The 14001-nt window shown below is 40.4% G+C and overlaps 2 long non-coding RNA genes across 2 annotated transcripts in view; both read right to left on the bottom strand.

The window, feature by feature from the left end:
- Positions 1 to 10962: 10962 nt before the first annotated feature.
- The window catches only part of LOC108505504, an 8160-nt gene continuing 5121 nt past the window's right edge, over positions 10963 to 14001 (bottom strand). Inside the window, exon 3 of the long non-coding RNA XR_001877537.1 lies at positions 10963 to 11361. This is a non-coding gene — a long non-coding RNA (uncharacterized LOC108505504). The remainder of the gene's footprint in view (positions 11362 to 14001) is intronic.
- Positions 11416 to 13359, bottom strand: LOC108505503. Its single transcript, XR_001877536.1, has 3 exons — positions 13124 to 13359; positions 12419 to 12598; positions 11416 to 12240 (listed from the first exon to the last, which is right to left on the bottom strand). It is a non-coding gene; the product is annotated as an uncharacterized LOC108505503 (long non-coding RNA).

Raw genomic sequence — 14001 nt, 5'->3', positions numbered from 1 at the left:
GCCTATATCCATTCATTGCTGCACTTGAGCTGTGTGGGTTATCCCATCTCGTTGCTGTGATCCCAACAAAATCATCACCCTGCAACTGCACACACATATCACTAACTCCTCCTGTCCATCCCCTGTGCTGCATGTTTTAGCTTACAGACACTTCAAGACTTTAACCCACTAATGTTGATTTCATAGAAAGTGTGTGACTTCTGCCCTCATCATGTTGTTCTTTCAACATTTCCTTATTTATATGCATACCCCCTAGATGGTCTCCCTTCAACCTGGACAGCTGATCACCAAGACTCTTTTGTCCCCATCACTCAGTTTGTCATGTGCACTACTTTTTCATTTGATTCCAGTCGCCCAGCAATCCCCCAGTTTAAAGCTGTGTTGGCAAAGATGTTTTTGCTGCACTTTTTCAGGTGGATCCAGTCTATTCCAACCATTCCTCAGTCCTCAAGGAGTCTCCCATGATCATATAAAATGAATTCCTGTTGCTGACACCAGCTGTTGTTGACGCCAGTTGTTGACCTGCAGGATCTTTCTTCTCTTTGAGTATGCTTAGTGGGATGTTTTCTTCCTCTCTTTGAGTAGACTATTTCAATAATCCTTTCACAGCAGGACTGTTTTCTCCCTTGTCCTATTTGTTAAGAGTATTCACAGATGATAACAAATCTGCATTAACTTACTGACAGGAAGATATTTAATGTGAATCTTTCTTTAACTTGTTTACTCCTTTTTTCGGTTGCTAGCTCTGGTACAGTGGCCTGTTATGTTTGATAAAATCAGGATCTGAATAATAGGAAATTAATAAAAGCTACTTTCCCTCTTGTCTCCAGATATACATGGTTCATTTTCTCTATGAGTCCCTAAGGGGGACTGCATTTTCCCTTCCTCCTCAAGCATATACCCTCCTCCAAACTGAAATGCTTGTTATCATTTGTATCCAGCATCATTCCAGAATCCTTCATTATCCCTAATCTCTAGGTTCCTACTAGTCCATATAACACAGTGAAGGAATGTAAAGATTTACATTTAAGGAAGATTCCTTCCTTAAATTCCTCTCAGATTCTGGTGGCTCTCTTCAATTTTATCTTCCAGGTTTCAGATATGTTCAGCCAGTTTTGTTTCCATAGATGAGACATGGGCTCATAATGGGGCGGTGACAATGAGTTTACTGACCAATCCGTACGCCTTGTCCTCTCCCACCCTCCATTGCAATGTTGCTAAGTAGTGGGAATACATTTTAACCACATCTGGGATGTGCACTGTACGCCGTCCGGACTTTTAGGGAATCTTTCACCTTCTGAAAATTTTATCCTCAGTACAGTTAATTCTCTCAAGCATTGGATACTTTGTTCCATCATGTTCCCCTGTCCTTGCTGTACATGGATGTCCTCCTTACAAAGATATCTCTCCCTCACACTTGACAACAGTCTCCACCAGAGGCTGAGAGTTTCCTGCCTCTTTCCAATCCCAAATCAGTGACCACAACTTGAGACAGGGATCCCAGTTGCCTTGCTTCACTCCCATCTAGAACTCTATCATTAGCTGCGGTGTCTCAGAGCAGCCAGGTCAAAATGGACTCATTTGCCTGTCATGTGTACTCTCTCCACAGTTCACGCAGCTCACCCAGAGATAGAGACCACGTGATTATTTCTGGCTCTGTTTCTTCTGCTGGGTGTGAAGGTCCTGCCTCTTCCCCATTATTTACTATGTGAACAAAGTCTTGCTGCTTCCCTGCCCTGATTAGAGCCTGTCATTAACATCATTAATGAGATCAGACTGATTTATTTGTATCTTCATAACTAGGCTTGTGTAAGCCCATGTGACTGCTAAACAGCTTCTGACACTCAGGTGAGCAGTGGTTAAGTGGTGACAGAAAACTTTAAAGTGTTGAACTGGCAGATACATACAGGTGGAACAGTTCCCTGACACCAAGGCAATTAATCAGGGGAAAGAAGTAGACATCACCTCCCATCCTCTTGTGATCCTTTCCTTTAAATATATCAATATATATGTGTAGGTAGGTATGTCTTTTTCTTACCTTTGCTTCTTAGTCTTATTTTGTCACTATTTGTTCTACACTGACTTAAACTGGAAAACTCATTGTGGGAGGTTCTTCTGCTAATAACATCCTGATTTTCTGTGGAAGGTAAAACAAAATAGAATGACCTGTTTTCTTAAAAATCAGAAGTGACAGGATGGATGTGTAAGCAGAAGAGTCTTTAAGCTGGTAGGAGGTGAATATAGCACAACTCACATCTTGCAAGTTGTGTGAAGTGGTTTTGGACCTTCGACTGTGAAGAACCTCATCTCAAGTTACATACTAGTAACTTTTAGCACCTCTAGCACCCCAGTGCATGGCAGCATCTTGCTCAAACAGTTCCTCAGTGCACAGTAAGGAGTAAACCCTTCCCTTTGAAGACAAAGTGTAAGAATAAATGTGGCAAACTGAAAATATTTTCTGATGCAGTCTTTGCCTTACCAATGCACACAACACATTTTAGTTTTATTTTCTTCCTTCTCCTCATGAGGATAGAGGTGGGTGCTGTAAAGCTCTTGCAGACTCAATCCCACAGAACTGATAGGTTCAGGTTTTCTGAGGCAGCAGGGAGCTCTACCTGAAGACTTCCCTCAGCACAGGTGTATCTCTACTTGGGTAAAATTACGGATGTAAAGAAGAGACTGTCCTTCACGGCCGCACCTCAGCTTTGCTGGCTCTCCAGATGCGTTTCTGGTAGCTGGTACAAGGGAAGGCAGGGCTGCCCTGTGGCATCATGCTGGGCTTACACCTGTAGTCTAACATTTAAAGGTAGCCCTTATGACTTTTTAACATACTCTATACCTGTTGGAGATCAAGGACCTGCAATCAGCTCCCTGCTGTCTGCTCTTCCCTCTTCATTTCACCTCAGTACTCCAGTGGAGAGTCAGCCTTTATGTTTAAAGACTAATCTAGAAAGATCACTCTTGGAATCTTAATAATTAAATGCTGCATTTACAAAAACAGCTTAGGGAAAGTTGTTTCTTACATCATGCTATTCTTTTACTTTCACAGGAGAAGGAAAATGAACAACAATAATTACACATTAATAAAATGACAAGATGCAAAAAGGAGCTCCAGACTCAAAGACATATCCTCATGGAGGTACAGTCAATGCTTTCCTTTATTCCAAAAATACACACATTATCAAGGGTCCTACAGGGTTCACACGCTCTATTCTAACTTTCTATTGGTTACATTAGTTTTCACACACTATATCTATAACTTTATTGGCTCTACTAGCCAAGGCACATTTCCAGCCCCTCCCATCTGGTTTCTCACATCCTGGATAACATCCTCCTTCCTTGTTTTCCTCTATGCAGCTTTCTGATATCTGCTGCTCAATGACACACATCTGCTGCTGGAGAACATAGGTCCCTGCCGTCCGGCACATAGGCCGGATTGTGCAAGTATGTTATGTCCTGCATCATCTAAGATACTCTCAACACATTAATTGCTTCAAAGATTGACTAGAGCTTTAACATCGACTTTACAGATTATATCATATCCCTGACAGGAACTTTGGCCTCTGGTGTTTATTTCTGGTGTTAGTGTCTAATCTATGTTTTAACTGCAGATGGTGCTGGAAGACACACACACTGGCTCCAGCCAGCCATGAATCAGTGAAACTGCAAGTGAGGTAAACCAGAGAAGATACATGCTCTATTTAATAAGCATTAAAATTTGGACAGAAGAAAAAGCTAAAGAATGTCATGTCCCCACTCTCCTTGGTCCTAACTGTGAGATAATTACTGCAAAAAATAATTATTGCAACTGCATTTTAAATTTAATTTTCAAAGCCAGAATGAACTCAAAGAAATAGGTTGAGATGCTTTTTTTTTTTATTACAGAGCAGATCATTTTAACATATTGATAAAATAAAGCTCTAACTTTTGGGATTACTATAATGGTGAATGAAATCATAAAGCCAAGTTACACCCTTAATCAATTTTTCATACTACCATACAACTATTTGAAACAATACATGATGTGGGAGTCAGGCTAAAGAAAACAATTTGCAGAAACCCAATGTTGTGATTATGTGAGAGCAGATGAGAAAAAATTTATTATGAGTTTCCAACACTTGTACTTGAAACTACATTATGGAGAAAAGAAAGCATAAAACATTATAAAGCCAGGTTAAAGTCTTGTTCAATATATGGTTTGATACATCCACATTGAGACTATAGCTAAAAGAAAGTATGGTGTAAATTGTTTACAGGAATTATTAGTATACTTAGGTTTTAATTCATTATACTTGTATTTTAATGCATCTGTACTTGTGCAAAACATCAAGGGCTCCCATGCAGTGAAGAGTGGTGAGAAAATTGCCATTCATCTCCAAGTTCAGGAGTTCCATGTCAAAATTATAAAAGGAATAGACTACTCCTATAAAAAAAATGATCTAACATTGTGTAGAAAGTTATGAGTGTTAAGTTGTGAAATATTTTGTGCATTATTAGTAGCACAACATTAAAGTGACAGATTGCCAAGTAGAGAGCAGTTATAATCTGATACAGTCTTAGAACATTCCCTACCAAAACCATAGCCAGAGGGGAATGGTGCCATTCATTGTTGCTGGAGTTTTGAAAACAATATTCAACTGTATTGGAAACAATTTCCAACTGTTTTGTGAGCTCCATTAATTACTGACCTTAGGATGGAAATTTTACAGATGACTAAAGCCAATCAGCTCACAGTCATAAAAGCGGTCCTAAGCGGCCTTTGAGCTGTCCAGAACTGCAGTGAACTACACCATCATCTCCTTCTGAGAAAGATGCCTCTCAGAGCTTGCAAACTCTCAGGTTTGCAGGACTCAGAGGACCATCACAAAACCAAAGGACCTGGGCTGATATCCGCAACTCTTGAGACTCAACCCTCATCCAATACATGAGTATTTCACTGACATTCAAGGGGAATTTTTAGCAAGTACCTTTCTACATACTTCTTTGTGTCTGTGTGTGTATATATGTGTGAATGGATTCACATACCCTCTAGCAAGTGTAGCATGAGTGTTACTAACTCAAATCTATAATTAAGTCACTGTTATAATTGTAGTAAATCCTATTGAACCACTTTGTACTTCACTCAATGATTAAGTGCTGCTAAACCCTCTTGCAACCTTACCTCTGAAAATAACTCTCAATTGATTCTAATTTGATTTTTCTTAATATGTTTCATCCATGTACTAAGGTATGTAGTAAGTAGCAAATTGAACCTTGACATTAAACTTTATTACACTTTTGCAAATTTATATTAAACCTGCTCTTACTGATACCTTCCCTGGTGATTTCTTTAAGTGACCTAAACTACTCATTCAGGGCAAATTGTTGTAGTCAGCCTAAACCAGGATTCACAGTAGCCCTTCTTAAATCTGTTATCTCAGGGGTGCTACCGCCATCGCTGATGGGCTTGGCCTTGGCAGCAGTGGTCTGCCTTGGAACTGTCTGGCATTGGCTCTATTGGACACGGGAGAAGCTTTGGCAGCTTCTCCCTGGAACTCCCCTGATACTAAAACCTTGCCATACTGTCATGAGCCAGTCAATAAAATCTGACATCGCTGCTGAGCAAAGATGACACGTCGTCTCTTGCCCTCCTTGCAGATCAGATGTGTGAGCCAGGTTTTAGCCTATGTTAAAGACTTACACAGAAATATCTGCTGTGGTCAAGGTCCTGCCTCTGGGCATGCTGCCAGTCCCAAAACCATCCTGCTCCTGGGCCAGCAACTCACTTGTGAAGTTACAAAGGCTGAGGTCTTTTCAGGGTCACAGATGACAGCCTTCTCCTGCTCAAATAAACTTCTAATTTTTTGGTGGTGGTTTTTTGGTCAATTGGTTGGCTTTTGTTGTTTTGTTTTGTGTGGGCTTGTTTTGTTTTGGTTTGGTTTTTTTCCCCCACATAATACTTGGATATGAGAAGGATTATTCACAGCTCTCCAGGTACAGTATTTCTGCAATGTGAGAACAGGAGTGTATGAAATGTGTCTGAGTGGTGGGTCTGAGGGTCCTTCTTAAACTGCAAGGGCTTCTTGAGGCAGTGTCTAAGGACACTTACAGGTAAACTATTGCATTGTTTCTATAACTCTGTGATACTCAACATGGAGAAATGTACATTGATTGTAAAGAAATTAAATTTAAGTGGAAACTGATTCTTTGGAAAAAAATCAGTGCAGATTTTCAACTTAGAGCAAAAGAACAAGTCTTTTTAAAATTTTGTTTCTAACTAGGTTTGGTAGAAATCTGCCTGTCATGAATAATTTTTAAACTTTTTCAACCACATCTTGCATTATAAAAGTGAAGCCATTTAAGTCATGTGCCACTTCCTAATGCTCTAGCTGGTCTAGATACTGAAGAATTCATCACTATGGAAATAAAAAGGAAGTTAAAATACTGAGGGCTGAGATATGTTTATTTACTATAGAGCCTGACTTTGCTACTAACACGAATAGGTAAATAACTTTGGAGGTAAAACTGCCACTTGAACTGTAATTCAATAATCATGAAATGGGCCAGCAGATAGAAATCCAGATTCTGAGCTGTGAATCATTGGACACCTGTGGATTTGCAGGGCCATCACACACTGCCATCCGTGAATACAATTCAGCTTTCCCTCTGGACAAATACCCTGATATTACACAGTCATAACTGGCTGGTTTCTGTTGTGCTTCAGCTTGAACTCTGAATTTAATTTTGTGGTTCTCTTAGTCACTTGATGTTATTTGACCATCATTTTTCTGTTTCTTAATTGACTTCACATTAAATGACAAAATTTAAAAGAAAACGAGGAAGATAGAGCTCTATTATTATAATACCGTTGTATCAGAGGCCTTTTAGGCACATTATCACATCAGTAGAGTTGCTGATGTGGTATAATTAAGCACAAAATATATGAAGCTGTACTGTGATATTATGAATCTGCATCTTATTTAATTAAACTCTTAAAACTGCAATATCACCATTTTCCAGACATGACAACACAACCAGGATAGAAATTAATTTACAAAACTTTTGCAGGTATAGATCCTCAGCAAAACTGAGAAAATAGAAAAATGGAAAAGTGTTTACCACCATTTACAACCTAGTTATTTCTGGAAAAAAAAGGCAGTTTTCTCTGGACTTTCTGGCATGTGAGAAAACATTTGACATTTTCAGGCATCTCTTATTTTCTGTTTGACATTTTCAGGCATCCCCTTTTCTTTTTTTTTCTTTTTTGTGATAGGCAGTCACAGATGAGACTGAATACTTACTGCAGACCAGAAAATGTAAGGTTGAGCTGACAAAATATGTACTGTTTTCCTGAGTAAATCTCCTTGGCTATGAACTAATAAACCTATGGTTTTTCTCATTCACTTATTTCCAAAGTCCAGGAGAAATTACCCAATCTTTACACAAAATACCTTTGCATTTAACAGTTTCTAGTGCAAATACCAAAAGGGATCAGAGCTTTGAAAATATGATGGATGCAGACACCTTGAAAAAGTTAGAATTATTTAGTCTAGAGAAGAAAAGACTGAGAGGAGACACGATAACTGTTGCATATGTGTGTATATGGCACTTGGAGGCATGGTTTAGTGGTGGACCTAGCGCTGCTGGATTAATGGTTGGACTCTATTATCTTAAAGGTCTTTTGTAACACAAATGATTCTACAAGAGAGATTTAGGTTAAACATGAGGAAAAGCTTCCTAATAACAGGAAAAGACATGCAATGGATCAGATTGCCTGAGGAGGAACCTCTATTATTAGAGAGGTTTTGAATGGCCTGATTAAATATCTGCCAGTGATGGTTGATGTTTAGCTGTCCTCCTTGGATTGGATGCCTTTTCATGTCCTTTCTGGCTGAACTTTCTTTAATTCTATAGGGAAGAAGAGAGTAAGTTCTTTTAGTATGCTTAACCAACTAACTGGATAAAGATACATAAGGTGTGTATTGTTGAACTTGGTTTAACACCAGCAAGTTGAAACAGCCATGCAGTTACACAGACTTTTTTGCTGCTCTTGTTTCCTGTATGTTCTTCACTCAGGCTACCTGCGTACCTCTAATCAAGCTGTTAATGATCCACAGTGTCTGTTCTGCTCTTTTTGACACATTTTGATTGGAACTGCACTGTTTTACACTTGACTCTGTCTTTCCACTATACAAATTAGATATTCTTGCAATCTTTGATATTTTTGATACCCTGATTCCTTAATCTGCTTTTTATTCTTTCATTTCCTAGCCCAGGTGCAACTTAAAAAGAACATACATTTTTTGTATTACCTTGTTATTAGTGTCTCCTATCAACACAACCTCCTCTCAAACAGATCCCGATCATCTCTGCAAAATCCACATAATCTCTGGGATTATAGTGAACATTTCAGAAAAAAAGCTGAAGTTGCTTCCTCATTCTATCCACTAAACCCAGTCTTCTAGAAACATAAAGTATAAATCATATATTAAATGAAAATATAGACTGTTGATGTTTGACAAAAAAGACTTAAAAGAAGAGCTCATGAACAAACTGAATATTTTACATTATTGGCCTATGCCTCAACCACCCATAACACCAAACAGGAATGCCTACAAACCACAGGGATCTGTGAAAAAATGGAACTGAAATTAAGAAGAAGGATTAGAGTCTGAGGATTAAAATCTCATAGTAAATCATATAGCATGAAATGTGGAGCTGTGGAGCACCAGCTCTGCTGTGAGGATGTACAGGTCACCAGCCAAGACCCAGGAGTTGATTCTTCAGCCACAAGGACACAGGAATATTTATTATTATTCAGGGGTCTTCGCAGTGCAGAAATCCTCTCCAAGATATATTTTGGAGATGCTCGCTCTTGAGGAATGAGTACAGACGCAAAGTGGGCCTGGTGATGCAGAGGTCTAATGGTCGAAAGGGGAGTAAACAGTTGGCCACATAAAGCTGGCAATAACTCACAGGCCACCCTTTATTTTTCTTCAGTGACAAGGCTGAGCACTGGGTAGTGTCTCATCTGAAAACTAGTCTGAAAATTATCTTTCAGCTTTTAGAGAATGATTACAGGAGGTAAGGAAGAGCTTTGCATGGAAGGGCAGCGGGGAAACCGATTTTACAACCACCAGTACTTGGGACATCTAGGAGTTTTTCTAAAATAATGTTGAATTTGGGCAATAACATCAGCCAAAAAAATGACAAGAGAAATATATGCAGTAAAATTTTTATGGATAGGCAACACCTTTTCTCTGAGCAACAGCTGCAGCTGGAGAAAATTATGGAATTTTGTCTATTATTTTCCAATCCTATTGGTTGGCTAAGCATATGACAGCTGTGGCCACAGTTTCAGAATTTTTTACATCTAAATATTTTCTGGATGTCATGGCTCCAAACTTGTCTTCTCTGTCACACTGCTAATGAAGAACAGATGTGTTTATAGCCATTACACCTATTAAAAATTATAAAGATTAAAAAAAATTTAACTAAGTATATTAAAGCTGAACGAGTGTGTTTCAATCATCGATCTTGAAAGCCTCTTGCGGGTGTAAAGAAAACTGTCATAACACAATGGATAGGGGTTGGAAGTAAGACTAACTCACATGTTTCTTCTGTCTTGAGACTCTCTTTTTTAGTGAACTTTACATTTTCAGCAGTTTCAATGCATGAAGTACACTTTAGCATGTTCCCCAGGAACACATTGGGTACTGGAATTCAACCTATCCTGCGGATTGTAAGGTAAATGGATTTATAATTAATTAATTTTCTGAAGTACTTCTTTCTGCATGTGTTGATTTTTGTAGTTTGTTATTAAAACAAAAAAATGGTACTTAATTCCAGCTAAAATATGTTATTAATATTTGAGTGCCTATGGTATCTGTCATGATTTAATTAATTGCTGTTGTTTGGACAGCACCTTTTAGCTATATACATCCTCTAGAAGGATGTGTATCTGTGATAGAACAACCATATTTTACTGCAATAAAATCTCTATTTCAACTTCATAGACTTTTGAGTAAATCTTAGATAAACTGAATTAGATGATTTGTTTTCTATCAGCATGTTCCCTAATGCTGTTAAAGCAGAGAGTGTCGAATGTAAATTTTCAATTTTCTTATTGCTTTATTTGCTACATACCCCTCAGTTTGTGTTATACACTATTAATATAATTCTTGACAGCGTTTCTTCCTGGAAGCAGGTCTGAGCAGTCCGTGCTCAGTAAATTAGTTCCTTGTGCTGCCCAAGTTCCCCTGGTGTCTCCATCAGCCACCAGAGAAGGGAGAGCAAAAGGAGGGCTAAGGATACCTTGCCTTCTCTGCTGCAGGACAGCGAGATCTACATTTTACCTCTCAGACTGCATCATGGAGCATTGAGCAAGGCATTACAGATGCCTTTTAAACTATGGTGAATATTGCATCTATGTAGAGCCTCAGGGGTTCTTTTCACCTTCTGTCCTGGTTTGAGAGCCCCAAAATCCAATTCCCGAGTCCAAGCCCCCCTCCCACATCTCAACCCAGTGTGAGATGGGTTTTCCAGACACCACACAAGACTCAAAATGGGAGGAAGGGAATTATATTAAAATGACTGTACACATAAATATACATTACACACACGATCTCAACTATCTCTACCATGATAAATCAGTATTTACAATGGATCAGATCTCTTCTCCCTCCAATTAAAGTCCAGAAGGGAGAAAGAAAGATCCTTTCCACTTTTAGGGCAGCAGCCTCTCTTCTGTCTTCCATGCAGCAGCTGCAGCTGGACTCTTGTAGATGGATCTCCTTCCATTACACACAAGGGGATTTCCTCTCCCCCCTCTCTTCCATGGAGTGCAATATCAGGGACAAGCTTGCGTCACCATGTCACACCACGAAGTGCAGGGGCATCTTCGTGACGGTCCCTTTCCTCAGGGGATTCACCCCTGAGTCAGAACGTCTCAGGCAGCTTTCAGTTGTAAGCCTTTGCCTCAAAAGTTCTATCAGAGCTCCTGTGCTCTGTCTCAGGCTGCTAGCCAGCTTGGCAGCAGCAGCGGGGAGGGGGGTGAGGCCCTCCTCCGCATTCCTTCTGACCGTCCCAGTCCAGCTCTGCGACGTCTCTGAGCTTCTTAGCTCCACTCTCCGGTGCTGCAGCACTCTAAGACTCCTCTCAAGCCGGAGTCCATCTCCCTCCTCTCTCTCGGAGGTCTCAGAGGGTTTTGGGGACTTTGTTTCAGTTCTTACCCAAACTCTCTCTTCAGACAACTCTGTGTCTCTCTGCTTAGCTGCATGCTTGGTTTGCTGCTTCTTCAGTTCTTATCTCTTGACTTTCAGCCATAGCCTCCGTTCACTGCTGTTTCTGTCGCTGCTTCTGCTGCTGCTCACAGTGGAGAAACTCCCCCCAGCTCTTAGCTACAGATGCCTGGCCCAGTCTAACACCATTCCAGGTTCCTGCAGCCCCCCAGCTGGGGGCTGGGGGGGGGGAGCCTAGCCCCCAACGGGGCTCCGGGCCCCTTCCTCATGGTTTAGAACATGGCCACTCTCCTCCAACAACTACAACAACTACCCTTCTTTTCCAGTCTGATTGTTGATATTTTTATATTTTGCAGGAGCGCTCATTGGCTCAATCCCAAGGGTCACCACCCCTGGGGGTTACCATTATTTTAACTCTAGTGGGAAAACTTTTCCCCCCCACACACCTTCTAAGAAATTCCCAATTTAAACAGAGTTCATGTGAGCTCCCTGAGCAGGAAATAGATTTGAAATTAAATACAAGTACCAGACAAAGAAATTGGAATCAAAGGCCTTCTACTACTTTATTTGGATGATAAGTGTATTGAAGGGATTTACAAAAATAACAACAAAAAAAGTGCTGGTTTTCAAAGGGATTCTTTTCCTGGTTTTAGGCATTTTTAGTTTTTTTCTGCTCTTTGTTTACCTGTAGTGGGTTTTCCTCTGAAGTATTCATTGTGCAGATTCGTATAAGTAGTCAAAAAAAATGAGATGTTAAAATGAGATGTGATCCATCCCCTTCAGAGGGCAAACCTGGCACTGTACAAGCAGGAGACAGTGCCTATCACTCAGTGAAAGGCAAAGCAGCAGAGTAACAATCCCCAGACAGTCTTTGCTTCTGGAATCATGGGCAGGGAAGGGCAGCCTGCTCCTCCTCCCAGCCTCCAACCCACTTCATCTGGAAGTGGGAATCCTCAGGTTTGTTGTGCAGAGTCACTGCTGCAGCTTACTGTGCTTTCTGAACACCCATGATTACTTCCTTCTGGAAGAGACAATATGCATTTTTAGTTCTTCACTTCTTCCCCAAAGAACTAAAGTAAAATGAGTAACTTCCTTCTAACACACCCAAGTGATGGTCCAGTCTTCTTGCCTGTTAGAAGTCCTCAGATCAGGGGACTAAACAATTTAGCCACAGATGCTGGCACAAGCCTGACACTCACCTTGCATCAGCCACATCACGAAAATATATGTCACTTCTGAAGGACTTCTGAAGAAGCTGTCACAGAGTGTTACGTAAATGTGAAGCTTTTCTTGTGCACATGAGCTACCAACAGTGCTTCTTTTTCCTTCCCTAAATGCTGACAGACCGGTGTCTTCCAAGTCATGTCGTTGCCCAGCTCCTGCCCAACACATATACAAATGTCATGTCAGCAGAGCTTATTCACTGAGTTTGTAATCCCAGACCTCTTCAAGCAAACCTTCATTTTATGCTTTTCAGTTCCACATCTGAATTTTCTGATGCAGAGATCCCCTAACACCCCTTTTTTAACACTTTCAGCCTCTTCCTGATCCTACGGAGTTGATGGAAGGATGTGTGAGCCGGCTTCCTGCCAAAATCTCCAATGCTCAGCAAAAGCCCCTCCCCTCTCTCCCCTTTTCGGCGAAGAAAGGAAAGGGAAAAAAAATTATAGAAACTGAAAGAAACCGAAACCAACTGAATAATACCAAGTATATACCAAATAATACCAAACATATGTGTATTTTTACATATATTATATACAGTAAGGATATTATGTACAACTCCCAAGAAAGGGGAAAGGGGAAAGGAAAATGGGAAAATGGGGCAAAAAGGGACAAAAACAAAACAGGTATACACAATCGAGAAACCTGACAACTAACAAAACAAAGAACTATCAAAATCTCACCACTTCCCTTCAGAAAAGCAGGATGGCTGGACGCGGCCCAGCACTCTTCCCTTGTGCGTGGTAGACAACAGCAGTCACTGTAGGCCTCAGCTCCAGATAAGTAAGGCCGAGACAGGGACTTACTGTTCCCAAAACTCGCCAGAAGAGAAGAGAGGAAGAGGCTTCTCTCTCCATCTATTTATATGTTTGGATTACGTAAAGGAATAGGATGAAATAAATGCTCCCTTCCTTCCTGGCGACCAGGAAGGAAGGCCTAATACTTAAAACCATTACAATAAGGAAGGATGTATAAGTAGCACAGAAAAAGGAAGAAGAAATAGATCTTACATAAAGCAATCACTTATTTTAAATCCAATTATAAGAACTATGAATGATTGCATCTCCCGTTGTTACTATTTTTTATATCAATGAGTTATATGTCTGGCAAGAAAAGAGTCTGATCATTAAAAAGTTGCAGGCTCATGCCTCTAGATTTAAAAATTATTGAGATCCAGCTCAAAGGTGGCAAATTTACCCTTAGGTGAGGCCGGGTTGCATTTGTCAAGCTTTCAAATACCTGTCTTGCAGTGTACAGCCAGCTTGCTTAGTATATGGCTACTCCAGTTTCCTCTAGGTTTCTGCCTTCAATTTTCTTCTATTCCTGTGCTTTTAGCCTTAGGCAGCAGGCAGGATTTAGACCCAATGCGTTGGATGATGCATAAGACATGGGCCATCATCCAACTGCAAAACATACATAGCAGGTGTGTGAATAATCAGAAGATGCTGCAGGGGGGAAGAGCCACAGTAGCTGTAGCACCTTTTTGGTCGTGTCGTTGGATCGAGCTCACACTGCCTGTGCATCACTTATGCCATTTGGCCAGGTTCTGTCTCCCTTACCC

The sequence above is a fragment of the Lepidothrix coronata genome, unplaced genomic scaffold (assembly GCF_001604755.1).
Source record: "Lepidothrix coronata isolate B3197 unplaced genomic scaffold, Lepidothrix_coronata-1.0 Scaffold193, whole genome shotgun sequence".
In the NCBI taxonomy this organism is placed as follows: Eukaryota; Metazoa; Chordata; class Aves; order Passeriformes; family Pipridae; genus Lepidothrix; species Lepidothrix coronata.
The sequence above is the reverse complement of the archived record's forward strand: the minus strand, read 5'-3'. Positions and strand labels throughout refer to the sequence as shown.